The sequence below is a fragment of the Lepidochelys kempii genome, chromosome 14 (assembly GCF_965140285.1).
Source record: "Lepidochelys kempii isolate rLepKem1 chromosome 14, rLepKem1.hap1, whole genome shotgun sequence".
NCBI classification, from domain to species: domain Eukaryota; kingdom Metazoa; phylum Chordata; order Testudines; family Cheloniidae; genus Lepidochelys; species Lepidochelys kempii.
Window position 1 is genome coordinate 33503596 of NC_136393.1, and position 25848 is coordinate 33529443.

General features: G+C 52.0%; 1 protein-coding gene and 1 long non-coding RNA gene across 11 annotated transcripts in view; both read right to left on the minus strand.

Annotated features, from left to right (window-relative positions):
• LOC140898275 (uncharacterized) overlaps window positions 1–25848 on the minus strand; it is a 2445793-nt gene that overhangs the window by 1383704 nt on the left and 1036241 nt on the right. The window lies entirely within an intron of this gene.
• On the minus strand, window positions 18773–23604 carry LOC144929432 (uncharacterized). Its single transcript, XR_013634663.1, has 3 exons — window positions 23288–23604; window positions 20098–20285; window positions 18773–19160 (listed from the first exon to the last, which is right to left on the minus strand). It is a non-coding gene; the product is annotated as an uncharacterized LOC144929432 (long non-coding RNA).

A 25848-nucleotide genomic window follows, 5' to 3' on the forward strand; every position in this document is an offset into this window, starting at 1 on the left:
AAAAAAAAAACGGTTTCAGGTTGAACAAAACTAACATTTTTCCAAATTTTTGATGAACCAAAAAGCTTTAAAAAAAAAAAAAGACCAAGGAACATTTCAAGGGTTATAACTTTTTGAATTTTTAAAATAAAAGTGAAGGACATTTTTAAATAAAAAATAGTTTCAAACTGAAAAATCAAAATGGTTTGTTTGGAAAGTGTCTAAATGAAATGCTTCGACTTTTTAAGAACTGAGGGGAGGGTCTGGACGTGAACAATTCAGCAGACTGGATACGAATTCGCAAACAGGTCTCCTTCCCCATTCTCCAGGGCTGGGTCTCGATTCCTGTTTCTGGTTCCCTGGGCCTGGTCCCCGTCCCTGTCACACACTGCGGGGAGCTCAGATTCCTGGGAATCCTGCGGACTTCCAGGCTACTGGGAGGGATGAGTCAGCAGCTTCCTGAGGACAAGTTGCGAGTAGGCAAACACTTTCCCTCTACCTTTCCAAAACCCACATAGGTATAGTGAGACCAGCACCCCCACCACCCGCACCACTCCACGCACCATGAGACGATTCCAGGACGCTGGCTCTGAAACAAAAGAGAGAGAAAGGCCCCATGACTAAGGGACTCCGTTAAATCATCCCACTGCTGCCATAAGGATCCCAGAAGATGAAGACGTTTCTGGGGTACAGTAAGAGCTGAGTGGGGTCGAGTGCACATGGGCAGCACTCAGAGCAGCGGGAATGAGATCTCCAGGCTCATTATCCCCATCGGCCAACCTGACGGAGGGAGAAAGGTGAGCCCGGCAAAGCAGCCCCTGTTCCAGACTCTGGGAACTGGGATTTTTAAGATGCTCCAAGATGGGGTCCCTCAGGTTCTTAAGGTTAGAGGGGACGGTTAGGATCATCTCCTCCAGCGTCTCCTGAAGCGTGGGGAAGGGCTAGCCATGGTGGGAAGGGTGGGGTTTGAAGATGTATAGAGGAAAATGGGGGGTGGGGTCACTAACACATTGCTGATGGGTGAGGGGACGATTGGTTTCTTTGCCTTGAGGGTCTCAGCTTTTAAAAGTTTTGGGAAGAATAATTTAGTCTGAGCCCTGGCATAACCCAGGCCAGAGAACGTCGCCTACTGATTCCTGCACCCAGTCCAGTGATTTATGGCACTGACTTGGCATTGAGAAGGATTTTATCATAGGCTTACATCCAGCTGCAGAAGAGAAAGGGCGTTAGAAGCTGAAAGACCCCAGAAGTGGCTCTGGTTTTCTACTCAAAATAACCACCCGGGGCTGATTTTCCCCAGCCCAGCGCCTTGCAGTCATGCACCCACCACCTAGTGAATTTGGTGTGCAGGCAGGCTGGGAAGATCCTGAGACAGGGAATGAAGGGGTGTCACATCCACCTGCTCCTTCCTGTAGGTAGATCACAGAAAGATCTAGAGGTGAGTGCTGGGGTTTCCCTGCCATGAGTGGGCAGCGTGCAATTAACAAGGGCTGCTTCTCATACTCACACACACACCCCCCATCACGCCATGCACACCTCTCACGCCGGCACCAGATCTGATTTCATCTCATGCATTTACACAGCACATCTCTGCAAGCAGATTATAACCCCCAGTGTCCATAACTCCAGTTAACTCTGCAGTGAGGACATGCTCCCCCCAGCCCCAAGACCTTAAAACCCAAGGTCGACTCCCCCTGCTCGAGAAGACACACGCTTCAACCCTGCCCCACCCCGCAGCCCCAGTTCCCTAACCTGGGGCTTGCCAGGGGATTCTCTGCTTGTGATCAAGTGGGGCTGGCTGGATGCAAGGCGCTGGCCAATCCTCTCTGTCTCCAGCTGCTAAACTGCATTCAAAGAAAGTTTACAAAATAATCCCTCCCCGCTCCTCTGTGTGTTCTTTCCACGCGCTCTTCCCTCCGTCCCTATTCTCTGCGCCTCTCAGTCTCGCCTGCTCAGCCAGCAGCTGGGGATTTGCAAATCAATAAATAAAAATAAAAAAACTGGACAAAAAAGCCCCAAATATTTTCTGTAAAATCGACATGGGCAGGACCACCAGTGCTGGACCTAGCGGGGCCGCCGCCCCCCCCCCCCCCCCCCCCCGGCTTGAAGCGGTTTCCATCTTATCCAGGGTTTACAGTTTGGCTCAGTGGCTCTCTGCCCCCTCACTGTACAAATGGTTCCAGCGCCCCTGGGCAGGACAGGGCCTGAAGAAAGGGGCATGCGGAGGTGTTGGGAACACATGGGCCCTGCAGCTGCCCCCCCGCCATGCCCCCCCCCGCCCGCCCCAGCTCTACCTTCTCTAACCCCCAGACAACACACCTCCCCCTCCCCTTTTCTGCTTCGGACTCCAGCCCCACTGAACGGTCCAGACTGGAGATGGAATCTCTTCCCTGAAGTGCCATCCAAAAACCCAGAGGGGCGGGCTGGAAGGAAGAGCCCCAGAAACACCCCGACCCACGGCATGGCAGAGGCGCAAAAGGAACGGGCGAGATCGGCGGCAACTTCACCAAAAGCTAAGGCCAGCCCCCCGTCACCTGACTCTACGAAAGCGCAGTAAGCTGGTGGTGTAAACGGGGCATGGGCAGTTCCACCAGACGATCAACAGAGCCGGTTAGAGATTCATTTAACAACTCCGGAATGGCTTTGCAATGGGAGGAGAGTTTTCCGAGCCATGCTTTGCTTCCTGAGGCGGTCAAGATTTGAGCTTTACTAGAGGATTGTACAGGATTCAGGCACTCTCTAGTTCCTCCTTTGTCAGCCCCTTGCCCTAACACCCTGCCTGCCCTGGGTGCTCAGCTGAGCTCTCCCTCGCTGCACGGTGCAAAACCAGAACTATCCCATTACTCTCCCCTGCTGGGTCTCTCTCCCTCTCTCCCCTCAGGCCAGGCTGCTGCTGCCCCAGGGGAGCTCACTGGGGTCGGGGGTGTCTCTGTGCTGGGTCCCCGGGGCTGTTGAAGAGGCTTCCTCCTGCTGGGGCTGGAGGCCCTGTTCAAGCTCCCCTTGGAGAGAAGCGCGCTGTGTTCACAGGAGCAGGACCAGCCCCGCAAACCGACCGCCCGGCTGTCCCAGAGGTTCCCGAGCCCAGCGCTCACCCCCAGCCCAGCCGCATCCAGCAGCTTCTCCCTGCGCCAAGGCACCGCAGCCCATGGGGCATCTTCAGGGCAGCGGAGCTCCAGGTACTGCCGCTTCTCTGCCCAGGAAAGTGATGGGGAGAGGCTGATGCTGACCCTGTGGGGCTGAGCTGAGCAGCAGCAAGTGCAGCCAGTCCCTGTGGGGATCCCCGATGGCTCCCTGGCTCCAGGTGCTGTTTGGGAGGCAGGGAAGGGGCCCTACAGCCAGGCAGGCTGCACAGCTGCACGCCCCATAGGTGCTGGGGCTGGTGCTGGTAGGGAGGTATGGGGAGGTGGGGATTTCACAGCAACTTTAACTAATACACTGAAATGTTTCCATCAACATTTTGTGCTAGGGAAAATTGGGTGTTCGATTAAAGACAATTTTTTGTGGAAAGTGTCATTTTAACAGGAAAAAATCAATTTTTTGTTGGAAAATTCAAAAACCAAAAATGGTTTGGATGATGTGGGGGTTTTTGTTTTGTTTCTTCCCCAATTTGGGACTAACTGTTTTCCGGTGCTGGTAGAAGGTTTTGGCGGGGTTGGCCATTCTTGGCAGAAGTTTTTCATGATCTTGCTCTCCTGGATGGGGAGAAAAGCTTGAAAAGGTGACCCCCCCCAAAGGGCTCCAACACCAGGAGCTGGAGAACAGAACCCAAACTTGTTGGCTTAAAACCAACGAGACTTTAAAAACAATCGTTTTTCAGGGGGGCTCTGACTTGTGATTTTTTTTTTTTTTTGGTCACTTGCAATTGGCCACGTGGGATAGAACCAGCTTGGGCAGGATCCAGATGTTAGCCCATCTAGAGAGGCCTGGCAGTGGCTCATACACAGCGGCTGTGGGAGTTAGGGACAGGAGAGTGATTTTCTGAAATTACACCTAGCAAGGGAAGGAGCCGGGGAAATGCAGTATACCCTGGGGAATCAGGGACGCTCACGGGGAGGCCACAATGACGCTGCTCAGGAGTTTTGCTCTGACATGCTCAGCCCTCGTGGAACAGAGCCCCCGGCCTTCCCCTCCACGGGCACTGACTTATTTTTCCCCGTAGATGCTCCACCCTGTTCGGCCCTTAGCCCCTACTCTTGTTCCACGTCTTTCCCAGGGCACCAACTCCTCACCGCGCTCTTCACCCTTGTATCTCTCCAAAGCCAGCCAGCCAGAGCGGGGTGGCACCTCCTCCCACCCCACAACGACCCCTTGCTGCAACTGTCATGAGTAAGTATCGGGGAATGAACCCCTCTGCTAGGGCTCCCCCAGGCCGGGATCTCGGTGTCTGAGGGCGGGGGGGATTTGCTGGGGGGTGTCTCTGTTTTGCGCTCTCCCAGCTCCGCTCTTCTTTCTCTGTTAATCCTCCTGGGGTGGAATCCACCTTCCAGCTCTCCGCTGACCTGCCTGTGCCCCTCTCCTCTTTCTGCCAGGCCTCTGCCTTCACTGGGAGCTCTCGCTGGGGTGGGGCTGCTGCGGACTCTGCTCTGAGCTCTGCCTGCGTATGGGGGAGCTGCACTGGAGCCCCTGGAGGGGTCAGGGACCGCAGGGAGAGCCAGCATCTTGCAGGGTTTCCTATTTCACACCGATCTCTGCACCATTGCTGCACCCAGGGCCCACTGCACTGGGAGAACCATTGAGGGCCTGACTCTGGGGGGTGGCTTTGCCAGGAGCTGTGTCCTTCAAGAATCGGCCCAGAGATGTCTGGAAACTAGGCCACGGTCTGAGATTGACCTGCTTATTCTGATACCTGTTGCTCCCAGGCTTCCCCCAGCTGCTCTTGGCCAGCGGATGCAGCTCTTTGTCCCCATCTAGTGGCCACATCCCAGCTTTTCGCTCCCTCTTGCTTTTCTGTCAGTGAGCTCAGCAGTAGGCAAGGCGCTGTAGAAGACACTGTGAGGGGAGGAGAATTAAATTCATGGAGGTGTTGCCGGCACCCAGTGCCAGAGGCGAACAACAGCAGGGGGGGTTTGTTACCCGGTGTGCGTCACTTAATAATCACAACGGGGTGGAGAAGCAGAAAAGTTTATTTGCAGCTGCAAACAAGGTACAGGGGGAATAGAATTTTAAATTTTGCACATTAGAGCAGGTCATTACACACACTTTTATATTCCTTAATGCGACTGCACTACACATTAGCTAATTAAAACTTTGCACAAATATTTTGCTTTTTTTATACGGTTTACAACAATGTTTATTTTTTGCAACTTTTAACAAGCATTTTTAGCAACTTAACCAACCAGCACATCTTGTTTGGCCTTGTAGCTGGTTTTTTTATTATTTTTAACTTGGCGTTAGCAAACTTTACACTATGAGGCATTATATGCGGCTGCTACATTGTTTTAGGAGCAAAAGAGCTTACTCAAACCAGCCAGGCCTGAATTTTATAAAGGGGGATTGAGAAGAAGCTCTTAGGGCTTTAGCAGGAAGACTTTTTTGACCTTTATGGCCTTTTATTATTTTAATTTAACTAGTGGCCATGCCCTGGGGTTTTTAACAATTTTTTTTTGAGAATATTTATTTTTATTGCTTGAGTTTTTTTATTTTTATTTACTTACTAGCGGGCTATGCATAAAATTAAAATTTTTAAAACTATGCAAAATAAGCATTTTTACCAGGACTATATATAACATAGTAAATATAACATGATTCATACAGGAAAAAAAACTTAAATAATAGGCTAAATACCTTATTTAGCTACGGGGAAAGACTTCAACTAGAAAATTAGCTTAGCTAATTTTCTCTGGTTTGCTGATGAATGCTCTTTGCTAGCTGCTTTAGGCGTTGGAAATCAGCTTTTACAGACGGCTCTGCATCTGTTATATTAAAGCAACACATGCTTGCAAACTCCTGGCATAGGTGACCATGGCGTAGAAGTAAATAGTCTACAGCCAGCCTGTTCTGTAGCATGCCCTGACGTACTTCCCCCAACTCATGTGAGAGTTGGGCCAGGACGGCTGAGGTTAAATTAATGGCCTTTGCCACTGTGCAGGCAAGGTGCTCTACTGCGTGGTAATTATGCACCACAAGCCCAGGGATACTAACGAAAGAAAAGGCAAGAGCTGCTGCCTTAGTCTCTGAGAATAAGGTTCTCTGAGAACGACGTTCCGTTCACTGCACTCTGGGCCAGTGCCAGCCAGGTATCTACGGGTACAATGCTTGAAACAGCAGTACCGGTTAGGCACATGGCTAAGAGGGGGAATAAAATATACTTTTTAATTTATTTTTTTGCTTTTTTGGTGGGCTGCTGTTTAAATAGTAATTTTAGTCTAAGATCTTCACTGGGGGGGGGCTGAATGCACGGTCTACCTTTCAGCCGGGGGGCGGGAGGGGTGGGGTTGACACGTCTTTCAGCTGGGTATAATGAATCTAATTCTTGTGTCCCTCGGCCTTTGCTGCCATGTGGGAGACCAGCAGGACGGTATAGGGTCCCTTCCACTTTTTCTGGAGGGGCTCGTCTTTCCAGGTATGTACAAGCACTGAATCACCAGGCTGCAGGGAGTGGATGGGTGAGTCCAAGGGTAGAGGCTGGGAATCCTTAGTATACCTGTGAAGAGACAAAGAACAGCAGACAGGGAACACATATACTGAGAGAGAAACTTGTTTTTTAATTTTTACTTTTTTTTTTGACATAAGCGGTGTACTATTTATAGGCCGTGTTTTTTTAAACATAATTTTAAAGGGACTGAGCTTTAATTTACCCTTTGGGAGAGCACGGCTGCGGAGCAGAACTAGGGGCAGGGCATCAGGCCACCGTAGGGAGGCCTCCTGGCATACTTTCGAGAGATGTTGCTTAAGGGTCTGATTGATCCACTTTACTACCCCACTGGCTTGCGGTCTCCAGGGTGTATGGAGTTTTCAGGGAATCTGTACGGTGTCTGAGATGCTTTGGACGATTTTTGACGTGAAGTGTGTTTTATTGTCAGTTTTTATTCACTGGGGAAGTCCAAAGGGAGGAATAATCTTTTTAACAAACTTGAGAGCCACTGTCTTGGCAGTGCATTTGCGACATGGAAAGGCTTCTGACCATCTGCTGAATCCATTTACTATGACAAGGAGATACTTGAACTTTTGGGTCCGGGGAAACTTAGCAAAGTCTATTTGCCACACCCGTCCGGGGCCTGGAGTGGGTTCCAGGGCTGCTGGTGGTACTGGGTGTCCTGATTGGGGGTTATTCTTTTGACAGACTAGGCATTTTGTTTGTACTTGGGTAGCTAGGGCTCCGAGTCTGGAGGTTATGAAGTACTTTTTTATTACTTGGATAAGTGCCTCCCTGCCAGCATGAGTGGTTTGATGTAATTTTTGTAATACTGGCAGAATTAGGCCCTTTGGTAAGAGGACTTTCCCTTCTGGGGAATGAAGCCATCCCTCCTTTTCCTGGAGACCAAGTTTGTCAGCTAGCTGTTTCTCCTCCCCAGAATACTGAGGGGTTGGGAGCTTCCCCACTGATGGGATAAGGGCATGCATATAGGTGTTTTTAGTCTGAGGGAACATCAGGGTGGCAGCATGCTTTGCCTCTTTATCTGCCCTGGCATTACCCCTGGTCACATCTTCATCCTCCCTCTGATGGGCCTTATAGTGTCCCACTGCCACTTCCAAAGGGAGTTGCACTGCCTCTAGAAGCCGGAGGATTTGGGGCCCGTACTTGATTGGGGAGCTTTGGGCTGTCAGCATTCCCCTCTGCTTCCACAGGCCAGCAGGAGCATGCAGCACCCCAAAAGCAGATTTGGAATCAGTGAAAATATTGACCTGTTTTTTTTTTTGGACAGTTCGAGTGCACGGGTCAGGGCCACTAGCTCAGCCAACTGGGCAGAGGTCCCAGTGGGCAAACTTTCAGCTTCCACGCTGTCACTGAGGGTTACAATAGCATAACCCGCCGTTTTTTGCTCATTTATTACCATGCTGCTACTATCAGTGTACCACTTGTAATCTGCATTTGGGAGGGGCACATCCTTCAAGTCCGGGCGGCTAGAATATTGGGCATCTATGATTTTTAAACAGTCATGTTTCTGTTTCTCAGTTTTTGGTAAGAGGGTGGCAGGGTTAAGGGATGGACAAGGCTGCAGCGTGACCTCAGGGTTCTCTAAGAGCTTTGCTTGGTATCTTGCCATACGCGCTTGTGTGAGCCAGAGGCCGCCCTTAACATCCAGTAAGGCGCGTACCATGTGTGGTGTAAAAACCTGTATTGTTCCCCCTAGTGTCAGTTTCTCTGCTTCTGCCAGGGTCAGGGCGGTGGCTGCCACTGCCCGCAGGCACGCTGGCCAGCCCTTGGCTACTTGGTCCAGTTATTTCGAAAAATATGCCACCGGACGTTTTCATGCTCCTAGCAGCTGTGTGAGTACTTCCAGGGCCACCTCCTTTCGTTCATGTACATACAACTGAAATGGCTTGGAGAGATCTGGCAGACCTAGAGCCGGGGCTTCCATTAGCTTGTTTTTTAGGATTTTAAATGCCCTGTCAGCCTCTGGTGTCCAATGAAAGTGGTCATGGTCTGCTCCTTTTACACAGTCGTACAGGGGTCTAGCCTATAGTTCAAACTCTGGGATTTATATTCTACAGAAGCCTGCCATCCCCAGAAATGCTCTGAGCCGCTTGCGATTACTCGGGATAGGAACTTGGCATATGGCTTTTATTTTTTTATTTGAAAGCTGGCGTTCCCCCTGCTGTATGTAGAACCCGAGGTACTGTACCTGCGGGAGAGCAATCTGAGCCTTACTTCGTGCTACCCGATATCTTTGGAGTCCCACAAAATTCAGGAGACTAAAAAATCTATTTCTTCATTTCCCACCCGCATTTTTACTCGGGGTTCCGGGGGTAGGATGATCTGTTTCCCCTGACACCCTTATTTTTGTTTTTTTATCGCCATCATAGAGGTACTTCCCCTTTTCTTTTTGTTTGGGCACTTATTTTTTTAGTGTCCCTCTTGCCGACACAGGGCACACTGATTGCGCCCCAGCCGTCTTTTTCGCGGGCCTGGACGTCCGTGTCCACGGCCCCCTTTTTTTTGTTTACTTTCCTTCGTGCCTGCCTGCATTGCTGCTACCATTAATTTTACTTGCTTTTTTTTTTTTTTACTTCTTTTAAACTATGCACTTGATTTGCTGCTTCTAAAATCTGTGCCATGGTCATACTTATCAAATCCTCCTTTTTCTGTAGCTTTCTCTTAATGTCGGGGGCTGCCCTGCTTGTAAATACTCCTTTAATAATTGCCTCAGTTTGTGGATTATTAGGATCTGCATTGGTATACTGTTGGATCGTGTTTCGAATGTGCTGCAAAAAAGCTCCAGGGCTTTCCTTTGGATCCTGCACTACCTTCTATGGTTTAGTTTAATTATTCTGTCTGACAGCTGCATGACGGAGTCTATACAGTAGCAGCTCCTTATAGAAGGTGAGGTGGGTCATAGCCTGATTGTCATTTGGGTCCCACCTAGGATTTTTTATAGGAACTTGATTATCTGGGATCGGGACATTGTTACAGTCTTGGTCATATCGCCTTTTCGCTTTTTTCCTTGCTTTAGCTATGACCTGTTCTTGTTTAACCTCAGTCAATAATGTTTGCAGAAGGACATTACAATCATCCCAGCCTGGCTTGTAGCTGCTAAGACATCCCTCAAAGACCGATATCAACTTGCTTGGGTTGATAGAAAATTCTCCATCCTGTGCTTTGAAAGCGGCCAGGTCCATAGGATTAAAAGATGCATGAGTATAGACCTGCATGGTAAGAGCTTGTCCTTTCTATTGCATTAGGGGCGATTTTAGTCTTGGTAAGTAACGGGTATAATCCAGCAGATGGAGCCTGAACCTCACTATGAGCTTCACTAGGAATCTTACTTTGAGCCTCGCTCTGTGTGGGTGTAGGGGCCGAAGGAGACACCGGATCTGCCATTACATTTGGGGTGGGGATCCGGGGACTGACATTAATTGCTACAGGGCCAATCGGGGTTAAATTACAGCATTGTAAAATATCAGTACGAGACTATAAGGTTATAAACAAGTAAGCATACGAATGCTTATTCTACTTCGCCATTTGCTGACAGAACAGGAGTAACTGGAGGATTGTATTATGATTTAGTGATCCTTCGGGAGGCCACTGTTCTTGGTCCTCTAATTGGTACTGAGGCCAGTCAACCGTACAAAATCGCTTCAATTTACCCTTAGTCATTGGATCTGATCCAAATATCTTCCAATTTACTAAAATACACTTTAGGGGCATGCATCGTACCGTACCTCCCGTGCTCTGTTCCTGTCCCATACCTACAGGGTAACTGTGGGCGTCCCCAGGTTCCAACAGAGCATATAATCCGGTTTTCAAAAGGTTCCTACCTTATCCAAGGGACCGGTTCCCCAACATCGCGCGCAGCTGCTCCTCCCCTATATCCAAGGAACAGGTTCCTCACTGTCTCCCACAGCTGCTTCTCCACTATGTGAGTGCGTTGCACCGTCGTTCCCTCCGGGGTTCATCAAACTCCTTCTCCTCTGAGGCCCCCAATGAACTCACCGGTGTGTGCTGGGCGTCGGTTGTCGCTGCAATCCTCGACCTCCAGAAGGGATCTGGGCAAGGCTAAATTGCATCCTCGTCACCCCATGTTGGGACTCCAAAAGCTGTTGCTGGCACCCAGTGCCAGAGGCGAACAACAGCAGGGGGGGTTCGTTACCCGGTGTGCGTCACTCAATAATCACAACGGGGTGGGGAAGCAGAAAAGTTTATTTGCAGCTGCAAACAAGGTACAGGGAGAATAGAATCTCAAATCCTGCACATCAGAGCAGGTCATTACACACATTTATATTCCTTAATGCTACTGCACTACACATCAGCCAATCAAAACTTTGCACAAATACTCTGCCTTTCTTATATGGGTTAGGACAATGTTTATTTCCTGCAACCTCTAACAAGCATTCCTAGCAACTTAAAGAACCAGCACATCCTGTCTGGCCTTGTAGCTCTCTCTCCTATTATCTTTAACTTGGCGTCAGCAAACCTTACACTATGGGGCATTGTCTGCATCTGCAACATTGTTTTAAGAGCAAAAGAGCTTACTCAAATCAGCCAGGCCTGAATTCTATTAAGGGGGGTTGAGAAGAAGCCCTTAGGCCTTTAGCAGGGAGACCTCTTCGACCCTTATGGCCTTCCATCTCCTCAACTTAACTAGTGGCCATGCCCTGGGGTCTCCAACAGAGGTAAATGGAAAAGGGGATGTAACCAAAGGTAGATGGGGCCAGACTAACCTGAGTTCTTTCTTTGAGCTGAGAACTGGTTGTTTAGAGAAGGGAAATGCAGCAGATCTAATATACTTGGACTTCAGTAAAGCATTTGATACGGTATCACGTGGGAAATTCTTAGCTAAATTAGAGAAGACGGGGATCAGTACAAGAATTGTAAGGCGGGTAAGGAACCAATTAAAGGGGAGAAGTCTGGAAACTCAACGATGGGATCGGAGGGAGGTTCCTAATGGAGTTCTTCAAGGATCTGTTTTGGGATCCATCTTCATTAATCTCTTTATTAATGGTGTTAACCCAAAAAGTAGGAGAGTGATAACAAAACTTACTGATGATTAAAAAGCTGGGAAACATGGTCTGTCCAGAGGGGGTAGAATATTATACAGGAAGATCTGGATGACCTTGAAGACTGGAGTACCAGAAGAAGGATGACATTTAAAGGTACCAGGTGCAAAATCCTGCACTTAGGGTCTAATAAGAAGAATTTCTTCTTGATGCTGGGGCTCATCAGTTGGAGGCGACAGAGGAGGGGCGAGACCTTGATGTGTTGGTCGATTATACGGTGACTGAGCCACCCATGTGATGTGGCCATGAAAAAGGCAAATGTGATGCTAGGATACATCAGCTGAGGCACTTCCAGTCGAGACAGAGAAGTACGAAAGTACATGGCCCTGGAGAGCCCTCCTCTAGAATCCTGTGTATGATTCTGATCATTCGAGAAAGATGAATTCAGAGTGAAACAGGTACAGAGAAGAGTTCTCAGGATGATCAGGGAATGGAGGGCCTGTCTCACGAGAGAAGGCTGGGAGAGCTGGGCTGGTTTAGTCTAGCAAAACAAAGGCTGAGAGGGGATCTGATGGCTCTCCATAAATACATCGGGGTAAACACCAGGGAGGGTGGAGAGCTGTTCTAGCTAAAGGACAACGTAGGCCCAAGAACAAAGGCGAATCAACTGGCCAAGAACAAGTTCAGGCTGGGAGATTAGAAAGTTTCTAACCATTTGAGGAGGGAGGTTCTGGAACAGCCTCCCAATAGGGGCAAACTTTATTAGTTGTAAGAGAGCATTGGACACATTTGAGTGTGACTGTATGAGAGGGTTGCTTGTGGGATGGGGGTGGACTGGGCAACCCTGAGGGTCTTGTCTGGTATATGTCTTATGGTCCCAAGTCTCTTGCTTCAGCTGGTCACATGCAGGGGTCAGGAAGAGATTTTCCTCGCCAGTGTATTCTGGGTTGGGCGGAGTGTGTGTAAGGCGGGTAAGGAACAGAAAGGAAGCCCTGCTGGAGCTGCGAATGGGTTTGGCTGGTGTGGGGTTGCAATTGGCGTGTTACTAATGAAGGGTGAAGCCTTGAGTTATGGAGCTCACTCGAAGTGAGTGCCAAGGAAACCCGCACACCGCCCCGCTGTGTATCCTGTATCTGCCACAGAAGGAGTGAAGAGAATCAAGAGAGCTGTCTGGGGTGACCTAAGGCCAGAACTGCAGGGGGCTCTGGGGTGGGACTGAGGAGTATTGACAAAACTGGGCTAGCAGGGAGCTGCTGGTCGGGATTGAGGGGCATGAGATCTTTGTCTACAGTGAAATGGTTGTCCAATTCGGTTCCTAGTTTGATGTTTTTGCCTTCATCCCTCCAGCTGCATGAGCAGCACAAACCTCTGTGCACTTGGCCTCTAACCCAGCCGCGGGGCTCTGTGCTTGTAGATTTCAACCATGCTTCGTACTTTGCTGTGAATATCACATTGCAGCTGCCAATGGGAGATGCTGCCAGGGATTTCTATGGAGCAGCAGATAGCCCAAAAGCCAGGGCTCCGACGGAGCCCCAACACGACCCTGACAGCAGCGACATGGAGGAGATGGAGGTGGAGGAGATGGGAGAATGGGAGAGCGAGGAGATGGATGTGGATTAGAACATCTGGGATTTGAGAAGTGCTGGGTGTGCATATGGCACCATACGATGCACCCACACGAGAGGGGCTTCCTCACCTCTCACTGTTTACAGAGCTAGGCATCTCAGGGGTTCTCTTATATATATTTTATTATTCCTTTCTTCTTTGCACTTACAAACTTTAAGCAGATTTAGGAATGAATGAATGTTCCGTTTCCAGTGGTGTCTTCATGCCAACAGCTCTGGGATTCGGACACGATACGGGAACAGTAGGGTAACGTGCATCAAATCTCTTCAATCCAGACAGCGTGATCAGCATGGGCAGCAGGTGTCATGGGGCTGTGGGCACGGAGGTTGCAGTGCCCCGGGGCTGGGGTCTCACCCTCCGACCTCTGCCATCCAGTGCTGGGGCTGTGGGCTGTGGTGAGGGTGCTTTGGGCTCCTGCGGGGGAGAGGTAGGTAGAAGGGGAGGGAGGGGGGCAGAAGGGGAATGGCGGGACCTCAGGCACAAGGGGAAGGGCCAGGGGCTAGGCTTCCTAGGTGGCCAACTCACTGGCAGCCCGTGCTGATCGGAGAGTAGACAAATGATCGTCAGGCTTTGTGCTGACCAGGTCTAAGTCAGAGCAGCCTTGGGGCTTCTCTAATGTACATTCCGCTCCACATAGGCCCGGGTAAGCTGAGAATAGCTGTACTACAATGCCTTCTGGCCATGGGAAGCAGGGCAGTTGAGGTCTTTCCACCAGCCAGGGAAGCCTCTATCTGCAGGTATCCTCTGAGGGTATTGACCCTGTGACATTGCACTTCATAAGCTTTATAAAAATGTTTAAGTGTGAATATGATATAACTGGAATATGCTTTATACAAAAGGTCTCTATAAGTTTTGTAATGAGACCTTACAAATCTACTGAGTGTGTTCATCCTATTTGGATGAATGTGTCATTCTTGTATCTGAAATTAGGAATATGAGATATCACTCTGAGATCCTACTGTAGTTATGCAAAGTGTGGGCCATTAATGGTGGCTTAGAATCTTGATGGCTCCCATTAGCTAGGACAACTGACTGTAGATGGCTCTGTTCACCTGCAAGCCTTCACCGCATACGTGCGGGCCAGTCCTGAAAGAATGGAGGATGGCTCACAGGAGATGTGAACATGTCACATGATACTTGAATCCATCTTTAACCTGGTGCTTTTCCATTTAGAAGGAGGAGTGGAAACCCAAAAAGACCGTGAGAGGATTCCCGCCTTGTGCCAAAGGTATCAAAGGGGGTGGAACAGAACAAAGGGGGCTGCCAGTCATAAGAAATCCCTGAGTTACCACCTGAGCTGGAACAAGGCTGTACCAGGGGAAAGGATTGGGCCCAGACTGGAGGGAGTCCAGTCTGGGAAAGAAGCTTTTTGGAACATCTCTCAGCGTGAGATTTATCTGTATTCCGTTTCTTAATGTATTAGGCTTAGACTTGCGTGTTTTGTTTTATTTTTCCTGGTAACTTATTTGTTCTGTCTGTTATTACTTGAAACCATTTAAATCCTACTTTTTATATTTAATGAAATCACTTTTGTTTATTAATTAACCCGGAGTAAGTGATTAATACCTGGGGGAGCAAACAGTTGGGCATCTCTCCCTATCAGTGTTATAGAGGGTGGACAATTTGAGTTTACCCTGTATAAACTTTATACAGAGTAAAACGGATTTACTTGGGGTTTGGATCCCATTGGGAGCTGGGTGCTGGAGACAGGTAACCTGCTGAGCAGTTTTGGGTTCAAGTCTGCAGCGTTGGGGGTGTGGCCCAGACCTGGGTCTAGGTTTGCAGCTGGCAAGCATGTCTGGCTCAACAAGGCAGGGTTCTGGAGTCCCAAGCTGGAAGGGAAAATGGGCTCAGAGGCAAATTCAGCATGTCAGGTGACAGGGCATTGCAGCTGTTCTCCTCACCCTGGTTGAATGCCTTGTGCGGGTTGTACCTGGGGGGTGCAGGGGTGGAATGAGCCGGGGACGTCTGCCCATTTGAGCGATTCATAGCAGGCATATGAGGCACTTTTGGGGGAGCCTTGTCCAGGCCTGCCATGGGTCTGCTCTCTCAAACCACCACCCCTGGCAGCGCAAGCCTGACCTTCCAGTCCCCTGCAGGCCTCGCTCTCTGTGTACAGGTTAGCGATAGACACTCCCAAAGCCTCTGAGCATCCCTCTGCAGTGCTCAGCCCGTTCCCCGGAGCACATGCAGAACTGTGACTCTAATCCCACAGGCGCGGTCCACAGCAGCTTGTAAGATTCAATTCAGGCCAACCACTCTATTGAGAACACAGCAATTAGATATACACAAAACAGGAATGAGTTTATTATCAAAGAACAGAGATGCAAGCGAGAGTGAATAAATACTGGTAACACCCATTGTTTCATGTTCTGTGTGTATATAAATCTCCCCATTGTATTTTCCACTTAATGCATCCGATGAAGTGAGCTGTAGCTCACGAAAGTTTATGCTCAAATAAATTGGTTAGCCTCTAAGGTGCCACAAGTCCTCCTTTTCTTTTTGCAAATACTGGAAAGTAATGGTTACATAGAAAACAAAATACTAACACTTTCTAGAGCTGGGGTTCTCACAAATTTTTGGCAGCCTCAGAATGAGGCTCTGACAATACTGAACTAACTGTAGGAAAAACAAATAAATAAATTACATGTGCATATTTACATAGGGATTTTTTGCAGACTCAATAATAAATACAAGGTACAGTTGTGTCTTATCTTTACTGGACGGGTAGTGATCAATGGCTCCATGTCTAGTTGGCAGCCGGTATCAAGTGGAGAACCCCAAGGGTCAGTCCTGGGGCCGGTTTTGTTCAATATCTTCATAAATGATCTGGAGGATGGTGTGGATTGCACTCTCAGCAAATTTGCGGATGATACTAAACTTGGAGGAGTGGTCGATACGCTGGAGGGGAGGGATAGGATACAGAAGGACCTAGACAAATTGTGGGATTGGGCCAAAAGAAATCTGATGAGGTTCAATAAGGATAAGTGCAGGGTCCTGCACTTAGGACGGAAGAACCCAATGCACAGCTACAGACTAGGGACCGAATGGCTAGGCAGCAGTTCTGCGGAAAAGGACCTAGGGGTGACAGTGGACGAGAAGCTGGATATGAGTCGGCAGTGTGCCCTTGTTGCCAAGAAGGCCAATGGCATTTTGGGATGTATAAGTAGGGGCATAGCGAGCAGATCGAGGGACGTGATCGTTCCCCTCTATTCGACATTGGTGAGGCCTCATCTGGAGTACTGTGTCCAGTTTTGGGCCCCACACTTCAAGAAGGATGTGGATAAATTGGAGAGAGTCCAGCGAAGGGCAACAAAAATGATTAGGGGAGTGGAACACATGAGTTATGAGGAGAGGCTGAGGGAGCTGGGATTGTTTAGCCTGCAGAAGAGAAGAATGAGGGGGGATTTGATAGCTGCTTTCAACTACCTGAAAGAGGGTTCCAAAGAGGATGGCTCTAGACTGTTCTCAATGGTAGCAGATGACAGAACGAGGAGTAATGGTCTCAAGTTGCAGTGGGGGAGGTTTAGATTGGATATTAGGAAAAACTTTTTCACTAAGAGGGTGGTGAAACACTGGAATGCGTTACCTAGGGAGGTGGTAGAATCTCCTTCCTTAGAGGTTTTTAAGGTCAGGCTTGACAAAGCCCTGGCTGGGATGAGTTAACTGGGAATTGGTCCTGCTTCGAGCAGGGGGTTGGACTAGATGACTTTCTGGGGTCCCTTCCAACCCTGATATGCTATGATTCTATGACCTAAACACAGAAGAAAAAAGGTGCTTTGCACAGTCTTGTCTTTTTTGTTGTTCTTTTGCTTTTTTGGTCAAAGGTGGACGGCTGTACAACAATTCTGAACTAAATTTAAAAATGCTTTACATAATAGAAAGGATAATGACTAATAATGAAAGAATGTATCTGCCAATATGTCCAAAGTTTCTTTCACAGACAAAAAAACCCAATCAACGTAGCCCAGTAATAATAATGATAACAGTAACAACAAAATCTGAGCTGTTGCTGTTGTCTTTTCAGCTTGGTTTTTGCATCATTTAACAGCTTGCGCCTCTGAAGCTCACCGTAGTAATTTGTTTCAACTTCCCTTGCACAAGTGCTGTAGGGACGTTGCACGACATACATTTCAATTTGATGAATTTCTCTCTCACACTGCAACTTGTTCAGAAATGGAATCAGATGGCTTCGGAAACACAGGAAACTGCCTTTCCCCCTGGTGCTGAAGTCTTTCTTTTTCTTTCTATGTTTTGCTTTTCTTAGCAGAAGGTCCCAGAGAAGCCACCTGCTGTCACATTCAAGGTCATTTTCTGGCACTACATTATCTGAAATACTTTCTGATACCCAGTCACATTTTAACTTTTTCACCTCCCTCCCCACCCCCATGAACAATCGCAACCTACCCAAACACCACGCAGTGAGATGGCCCATAGCCACTTACAGAGCTACAGTAACATGAGATGTAAACACAGTGGTTAGAGGTCTATAAAATCATGAGTGGTGCGGAGAAAGTGACTAAGGAAAATCTATTTACTTGTTCCCATAACACAAGAATTAGGGGCCACCAAATGAAATTAATGGGCACCAGGTTTAAAACAAATAAAAGGAAGTTCTTCCTCACACAGCGCACAGTCAACCTGTGGAACTCCTTGCCTGAGGAGGTTGTGAAGGCTAGGACTATAACAGGGTTTAAAAGAGAACTGGATAAATTCATGGAAGTTAAGTCCATGAATGGCTATTAGCTAGGATGGGCAAGGAATGGTGTCCCTAGCCTCTGTTTGAGATTTGAGACCTCTTGGGAGATTTGGGAGGGTTCAGCACTGGTTTTTGGTCCTACAGCAGCTGATCTGCAGGGTCCCACATCCTAAGGAGCATACCAGACAGGGAGTCTGTACCCCAGGAGAGTGCCACAGAGGCCCGAACTCAGGACAGTGTCTGGTAGCTCTTCAGACCCAGTGAGGCTGGAAGCAGGTGGGATCCAAAGGTTGGGTCCAATACAGCAGAATGGGAACTGTCCATTGGGGAGCCCTGACCCAGCGCCAAAAGAGCCTGATTTTTCAAAGTACTGAAGTAACCCAGACCAGAGAAGTGGGGGGGTCTCCATCCCCCTCTAATGGCTGGCCTGCAAAAGAGCTTTATCAATGGCGGGGGGTTTCAGTTAAAGAAGTGGATTCTTTCGCTCCTATGGCAGAGGCTCATGCTTCTACTGCTGAAGTCCCAGGGTTCAAGCAGCGCTGGTTTTGTGATCACACTTGGAGCCCACTGAAACCCATCGCGGGGTGTTGGGCAGCCATCACTACTGTACCCCGTTCCCGTGGGAGCCCCAGGCGTCCAGCACCTGTGAACCGCAGGCTCCTTTAACATCGGTGCCTTGTTGCGGATTCAGAGGCCTCACCAGCCAAGTCACTCAAACCTGCCGGCTGCAATCCCCAGCGGGACCTGCACCTGCCATGCAGCGCTCGGCATGCTGCCCTCTCTAGCGGCCACTGTTAACCTGAGCTCCCTGCTGCCTCCTTTCCCCAGGGGGCGGGCAGACACCCCAGGGACCTTGCTGAAGAGGGCTGGGGGAGAACAGCGAGTGTCCCAGCTGAAATCCCAGCGCGCTGTGAGGGCATCTCTGGCTATGGCGGGCTCTGTCTCCGGCCCAGCACCGTGCTGCGGGGAGGAGCCGAGAGTTCAGGGACACGCCGGCTCCCATCGGTCTCCGATACACGCAGGACGCGAACGGACCAGGGTCGTGTCTGGTGGTTTCACTAGCACTGAATGGTGGATCTACCTGAGCTCAAACAGCTCAGACACCAGAATCCCCAAGCCCAGGGAATTAGTCCAGAGGGGCGAGAGAGACTCACAGGTGGTTGAATTTGGTGCCGTTGGTCCATTTCCAGGGCTGACCCTGTTCCCTCCGGAGGCCGATCCAGTGGTCCTGGACACCCTTATGGCACAGCAGGAACGCCTTCAAGAAAGCCGAGGGACAGCAGGTATCAGCCCCAGCTCCGGTGCTTCCCCACCCCCCTCTCCAGGGCTCTGTGCCGCAGAGAATCCCAGTCTCATATTCATAGAGTATCAGGGTTGGAAGGGACCTCAGGAGATCTTCTAGTCCCACCCCCATCCCCAATTAAATCATCCAACAGATTTTTTGCCCCATATCCCTAAATGGCCCCCTCAAGAACTGAACTCACAACCCTGGGTTTAGCAGGCCATTGCTCAAACCACTGAGCTATCCCTCCCCCCATATTGAAGAGTGCTCAGTTTATTTTTTTGGGGGGGAGGCGGTGTTCCCCTGCCTTTTGCAAAGTACAAGATCACCCAGGCAGTATTAACCCTCCCCCTGCACAGAGCAGCCCCACCCCTGTGCTCCCAGTCACCCGCACCCCAAGTCCCCCTGGGCTGGGGGCAGGTGCTGGGTCTGAGCTCTCTGCAGAGACCTCTCTTCTCACAGATCAGCCCCCGCTCACCGCAGCAAGGCAGGACGAGGGAGCGAGTCAAGCTGAAGTGGGAGCGGTCAATGTGAGAGGATCCCCTCTTCCCCTCCTCCTCAGCTGGCTGCTCCTTTCCCATCCCCACAACAGGAGCACTGGCTGGGTTCTCAGTCCCACTCCAGCAGCCAGCAGGCCAGGAGATGCCTGAGCCAGCCCTGCCCTAGACAGAAGCTGTCTCCCTATTTGGGGAGGGGGGCAGCTGAGAATGGGCAATCCCTGTGATCACAAACAGACAGTAGGGCCCTGGGCCCAGCCAGGGCTGGCGTTCAGCAGCTGGAAGTTCATTCACTCTGGCCTCCCAGCACGGGAGGGCTCACAACTGCTCCTCACCCCACGGGGCAGAGCCCAAGTCCTACTGCAGCAGCCACCACTGTGCCAAGATCAGTGTATGGCAATTCGAGAGTCTCTCACCATTTCCTGCTCACTGTCGATCCCAGCTAGGGAGGCACCCGGTGCACAGCAGCGGCTCCGGCTGTCGGTCCAGCTCCCTTCCGTTTCTGAGAAATAGTAGCATTTCCCTCGGTATCCCATCCAGCCATCTGGGCACGAGGGGCCAGCAGGGGGGCACAGATCAGCTGATGAAAGCTGAGATGTCAGCACTGAGAATGAGACAGTCACATGGAGAGTAAGAGTTACACCTAGAATTGGGCATTTGACTGGTACAAAAATTGGTCAACTGATCAGTGAAAACTGTCAAAGAGTGGTCAGATATTTTAAAATACCAATTTATCAGAATTGGTTACCTCCCGCCAGGAAGAAAAAAGAGCAAGATGTCATTCTCTCCAGTAGGTTTAGCTTTCGATAGATACGGATCTACCTAATTTTTTTTAAAAAATGTACTTCACTGAGTTATTTTAGCTCAGAAAAAAAAGGCAAAACAATGAAACCAGGTTCCGGAAAACACAAGTGAGTCTCCAAGATGCAATCCGAAAGGCAGGCTGCCTCCTACCCCCAGGGCTCTTGCTGGAGTATTTGACTGTGGCCAAACAGGCAGTCAGTTGACCGGCTTGCCAAGCCCATTGGGACCCCCAGCTGGGGCTGGACCAAGGCAATCAGACGCAGGGGGACGGAGACGTTTGTCACTGTAAGTTTGCCTGGCAAGAAGGATTCCAGGGACACTCCCAGCCTGCGAGGGACTGACACAGCTCAGAGCATTTCACCCCAGGCACAAGATCAACAGCTGGACGTTCAACCTCGCAACAAACAGCAGGTGAACAACTGAGAAGAACTTGGGAACTTTCACTCAGGGACATGAAAGCCACAAGGGGGCGCCAAAAACCACAGCAACGGGAAGTGACCTGTTGCACTGTGGGCCAGGAATGATGGAACTTAATTCGCCTCCTACCTGCAGACTTTTCTCTCCCCAAACACAGCAGCAAGAAAGGCACTTTCTGGAAGCCCTCACGGCAGTGTATCCCTTTCAGAGCCATGAAAGAGAAACAGTGGGGTCACCCATAATTGACACCAAAGAGGATTTGAAAGACCTGTCTAGTTGAGAGGAGTCGGACTCAAACCCCTCCAGATGTTTTCGAGAACGTCACTTTTGTTTGCACCACAGTAACTCGGTAGCTGGTTTTCAAGCCTTCTCATGTGGCTGGCGCTCAGCGAGCAACAGACACTCTAAGTCTGGAAGAGTTAGGAAACGTGGCAGCAGTGATCAGAAAACGAGCATGTGTTCACCTCACGCACAAGGCATGTCTGACCCTGTAGATTTAACTGTCCAGTGCACGGTAGCCCACACCCCTGCCCTACTGAACTGAGCAGAGAAGTCAGTGACTAACAGTTGATGGCACAGGCTGTCTCCACCATCCATCTCCAGCTCAGATGCCACATGTTCTGCAGAGCTCCCTGCACCTGCAGGTGTGTAACCAACCCTAAGCTCACAGATTCCCACCTTACACACTGACAGCCAATGCTGCCCATTGCAACAGCCTGCCATTACAGCAGGGAGCTGGGATTCAGGGCCCATCTGTATCCGAGCAATCTGCACCAGTATAATCACAGTGACACAGTGACATCAGGGCAAACACCTCCTGGAGATGCGCTGGAGCAGTGCGGCCCGCTCTGGTAACTTCCTGCAGTGAACTGCACCAAGGCAAGCTCCTTTGTGCACCAGTGCAGTGCGTCTCCTTTAGCGGTTTGCACCAATTCAACTGCACGGATGTCATGACATCGGCACAGAGGATTCCTAATGCAGACAGACCTGGATTCAATCCCCTCTGCCAGCTGCTAAACCCTCCTGGGGCCCAGTGATCAGATCCCAGGGCAGGAGAGAAATCCCATCCCCGACAGCCTCCAGCACGCCCTGCCCCAGATGACGGGGGGGATACAGCAGGGTTCATGTTCACCGCAAACAGATGCCCTCTGCACGAGCACACGCTGTCTGGGCAGCCCGGGGGTGTGAATGGTGCTAAGGGACCCTTCATGGCCAAGCTCAGCGATTGGGGGGTTTCCACACTGCGCTGGTGGAGGGGTCTCGACTGACTTCTACGGCTCATTTCAATAACACTGCAGCACCTGCCGCCCGGCCACAGGCGTAACCTGAAGATCCAGGAAGGCCAGGCTGGTAACCTCAGAGCAACACAGGGAAGGCAAAGGGCTCAGGGATGCGCTGCACCCTGTCCCACTGGACACCCTGGACAGGGACTGTTTCATGGCGCATGGCAAAGGCGACTTGGATCCAAAGTGCTCAGAGATGGGCTGGGGGGGCTAATATCATTCAGATTGTCCCGACACAGAGAGTGCCCAGGTGCAGGGGTCTGGGAGGGAGCAGGAGGAGGGTCGGGGAGGAAGATCCCCCAGGAATCCTCTGTCCCAGGGGCAGAAGCCAGACAGGCCGGGAGGAGGGAGTGAGTGTGGTAGGTCATGGGGGAATGGGATGCACGGAGATCGTAGATGGAGGGGAAGGGAGCGGGGCGGAAGCTGGGAACTCACCTGCCAGAGCAATGATGGCAGCGATCAAAGGAGACGATACAACTATCAGTACAACCACAACTCTACGGGTTGGACTTTTCTGGCAGTTACAAGGAGGGTCTAAAACAGACAGACCCGTCAGGCAGGGCTGGGAGGACACGTCTCACTGACAGCACCGGGGCTGGAGCTGCCCTGGAACATGCATCGTTCTGTCGATTGCTCCTTCCGTCAGACACTCTGGGAGGGGAGCCCAGAGGGTCAGGCAGACCCCCCCACCAAGGGCAGATGGAGGGTCCATGGCTCCCTAGAGCTACCCTGGGGCTGTTACCAAGATCTGGCTCTGGCTGGGTAGCAGGGCCTCAGAGCAGCAGCCGGGCCATGGTAAGACGCAGCTGTGGGGAACTACAGACCCTCCCCCTGCTCTGGGCAGGGAGCCTGGGGGGAGGGATATGGACCTGGGGCTGCTCTCAGCCCCCCACCGCTGGCAAGTGGAGGGTCATCCACGGCTCCCTGCAACTGCCTGGACTCCAGCTCCCAACCAGAGGTGGGGTGTGGGGACCTCAGGGGGAAGAGGAGGAGGAGGGGAGGGGCCAGTGACAAAAAGTGGGAGGGCCACGCCCCCTTCCAGCACCCCAGGCAGTCTCAGTGTCTCTCTCCAGCCTGCCCCCAGGCAGAGATGCCCCATTACCTGGGTTCCCTCCAGTCTCCAGGTGTCCATTGCCATTAACACACAACTCCTACAGCGGCTCTTCGCTCTCAGCAACCCAGCTGCTGGCCCCATTGTCCCTCTCAGCGACACTCAGGCCACAGACGCTGCTGCAGGTGCTGGGCTGGGGTCAGCTCCTCTCGGTCTGAGTGGGTCCGATTTGGCAGCAGCAAAGCCGAGGCAGAGGTCCTGGCCCTGGCTCCCCGTCCCTGCTCCAGACTCTCCAGCCGATGTGAACCCGAGACAGACCAAGCAGGACAGGTCAGGGGTGGGGGAGGCCATTTGTGGTTTCTTGTTCCCTGCCCAGCAGCCCAACCCCCTGCCAGAGGTGGTGCCATGATGATTAAAACCCCTTAACTCCTATCGGCCCCTCCGCCCCCAGGGCCTCAGAGACCTGATGTCCTATGGGCCCCTCCCACCCGTGACAGGCACCCAGCTGGGGGGTGGGGGAGAAGACCCTCCTCACACACACAATCCTCCTAGAAGTAAGTGTGAGTCGGATATCAGAAGGGGAGGGGCTGGGGCTCGAAACAGCCTTGTCCCTGGCCCAGCCCCCTCCTTGAAGGGCGGGACTTGAACCAGTGTCCAGCGCTCCTCTGCCCAGTCCCTCCTTTCCCTTCTGGGGCGGGGCTCTTCCGAACCCCCCCCCCCGCTCTTCGGCTCGGGGCCTGCCCCCCGAATCACCCCCCTTTAGCCCAGAGTCCCAGCCCTTCGGCCAAGGACCGGCCCCTGCCACTGCGCTGCCCTCCCCACACGGTCCCCAGGCACCGCCCAAGCCCCACCCCCCCTTCGGAGCCCTGCCTCCGATGCGGTCCCCAGCCCCGAGCCCGAGCCCCGCCACCCATTCGGGCTCCGGTCCCTCCCCCTCCCCATTTGGTCCCCAGCCCCTAGCCAACCCCCTCCCCGGTCCCTCCCTCTCCCATTTTGGTCCCTGACCCCGAGCCCTGCCACCCATTCAGGCCAGGGCCCGGGCCCCTCCCCCTCCCCATTCGGGCCCGCGGTCCCCCCTCGCCCCAGTCCGGTGGTGGCTGGAACCGGCCCGCAATCCGAGCAGCCAGCAGCACCCACCCACCCACCCACCTGCGGCCCAGGCAGGGACCCCTGGGACCCGGAGTCTCACGCGCGTTAAGAGCGCCCAGCGCCGCAGCCCGGGGACGAGCTGAGATCCCAGCCGCCAGGCGGGCTCGCAGCGGATCCCGCCCGGTGAGTTCGCAGCCGCAGAGCGACCGGCTTCCCTGTGACCCCCGCGCCAGCTTCGTTCCCACGTGGGTCTGAACAGCGGAAACGTCCCTGCCCGGGGGTCACCGCAACAGCGGCCGATCCCCGCCCTAGCCCCGCCTCCATTTAACCCCTCGACTCCCGGCTGCTCTGCTCCCCACAAACCTTCCCCCTCTCTCCTGGGCTGGCCGGGTGCCCGAGCAGCGTCCCGCCCGGCCCCGGGGAAAGCTCCGATCGGGGCTCAGTCCTCGCCCTCCCTGGCCTGCCCGCCCTGCACGCCCTCCTCCTGAAACCTTGTCCTCTCTCTGCCCTCCCCTGCTCCCCCCACCCCCGACCCCTCTGATCGCTGCTTCCCCCTCCTGCCAGCTCCCCGGGACCCTTACATAGGCTCTGTCCTTGGTCCCCTGGGGCTGACCAAATAGTATATAAACACATGGGGCGGGGAGGGTCCTTACTGGTTTGTTTCGGTGTAACAGTGTGTGACAAGGAGGGCGAGGTCTTGAGAAAAATAAACAAACAAACCAGTAAATGTGACATGGTTTATGGCCAGCCTCCCTCTTCTGTTCTCTTCTCCCTCTGCCCCTCGTCTCTGGGTTGTCTCCTCTATAAACACAAATTCAACTCCCCTCTCCATGCTGACAACTCACCCATTTGCCTCTCTGCACCAGCCCCATCTCCTGCTGGCCAAATGAACACCTCAGCCTGTCTCTGGGACATCTCCTTGTGCCTACCTAGCTGTCAGCTCAAGCCCAACATGGCTAGAGCAGAGCTCTCTGTCTCTCCCCTCCTGTCCAAGCCCTCTCTATTACCTCCTTTCTCCATCGCTGTGGACAAGGCCAGCATCCTGCCTGTCACTCAGGCCCATAACCTGTCATCTTCCACTCACACCTCTCTCTAGGTCAGGGGTGGGCAAACTTTTGGGCCCAAGGGCCACATCGGGGTTGCAAAACGGCATGGAGGGCCGGGTAGGGAAGGCTGTGACTCCCCAAGTAGCCTGGCCCCCACCCCCTATCCACCTCCTCCAACTTTCCGCCCCCTGACTGACCCCCATCCCTAACCGCCCCCTCTGGGACCCCATCCCCTAACCAACCTCTGTCCCTGAGTGCCCCAACCCCTGTCCACACCCCTGCTCCCTGACAGCCGCCCCCCCCCGGGATTCCCACACCTATCCAACCCCCCCGTTCCCCATCCCCTGACCGCCCCCCCCAGAACCTCCACCCCATCCAACTGCCCCCTGTCCCCTGACTGCCCCTTATCCAACCCCCCGACCCGCTTACAACGCTGCTCAGAGCAGCAGGAGCTCACAGCCACGCTGCCCGGTAGGA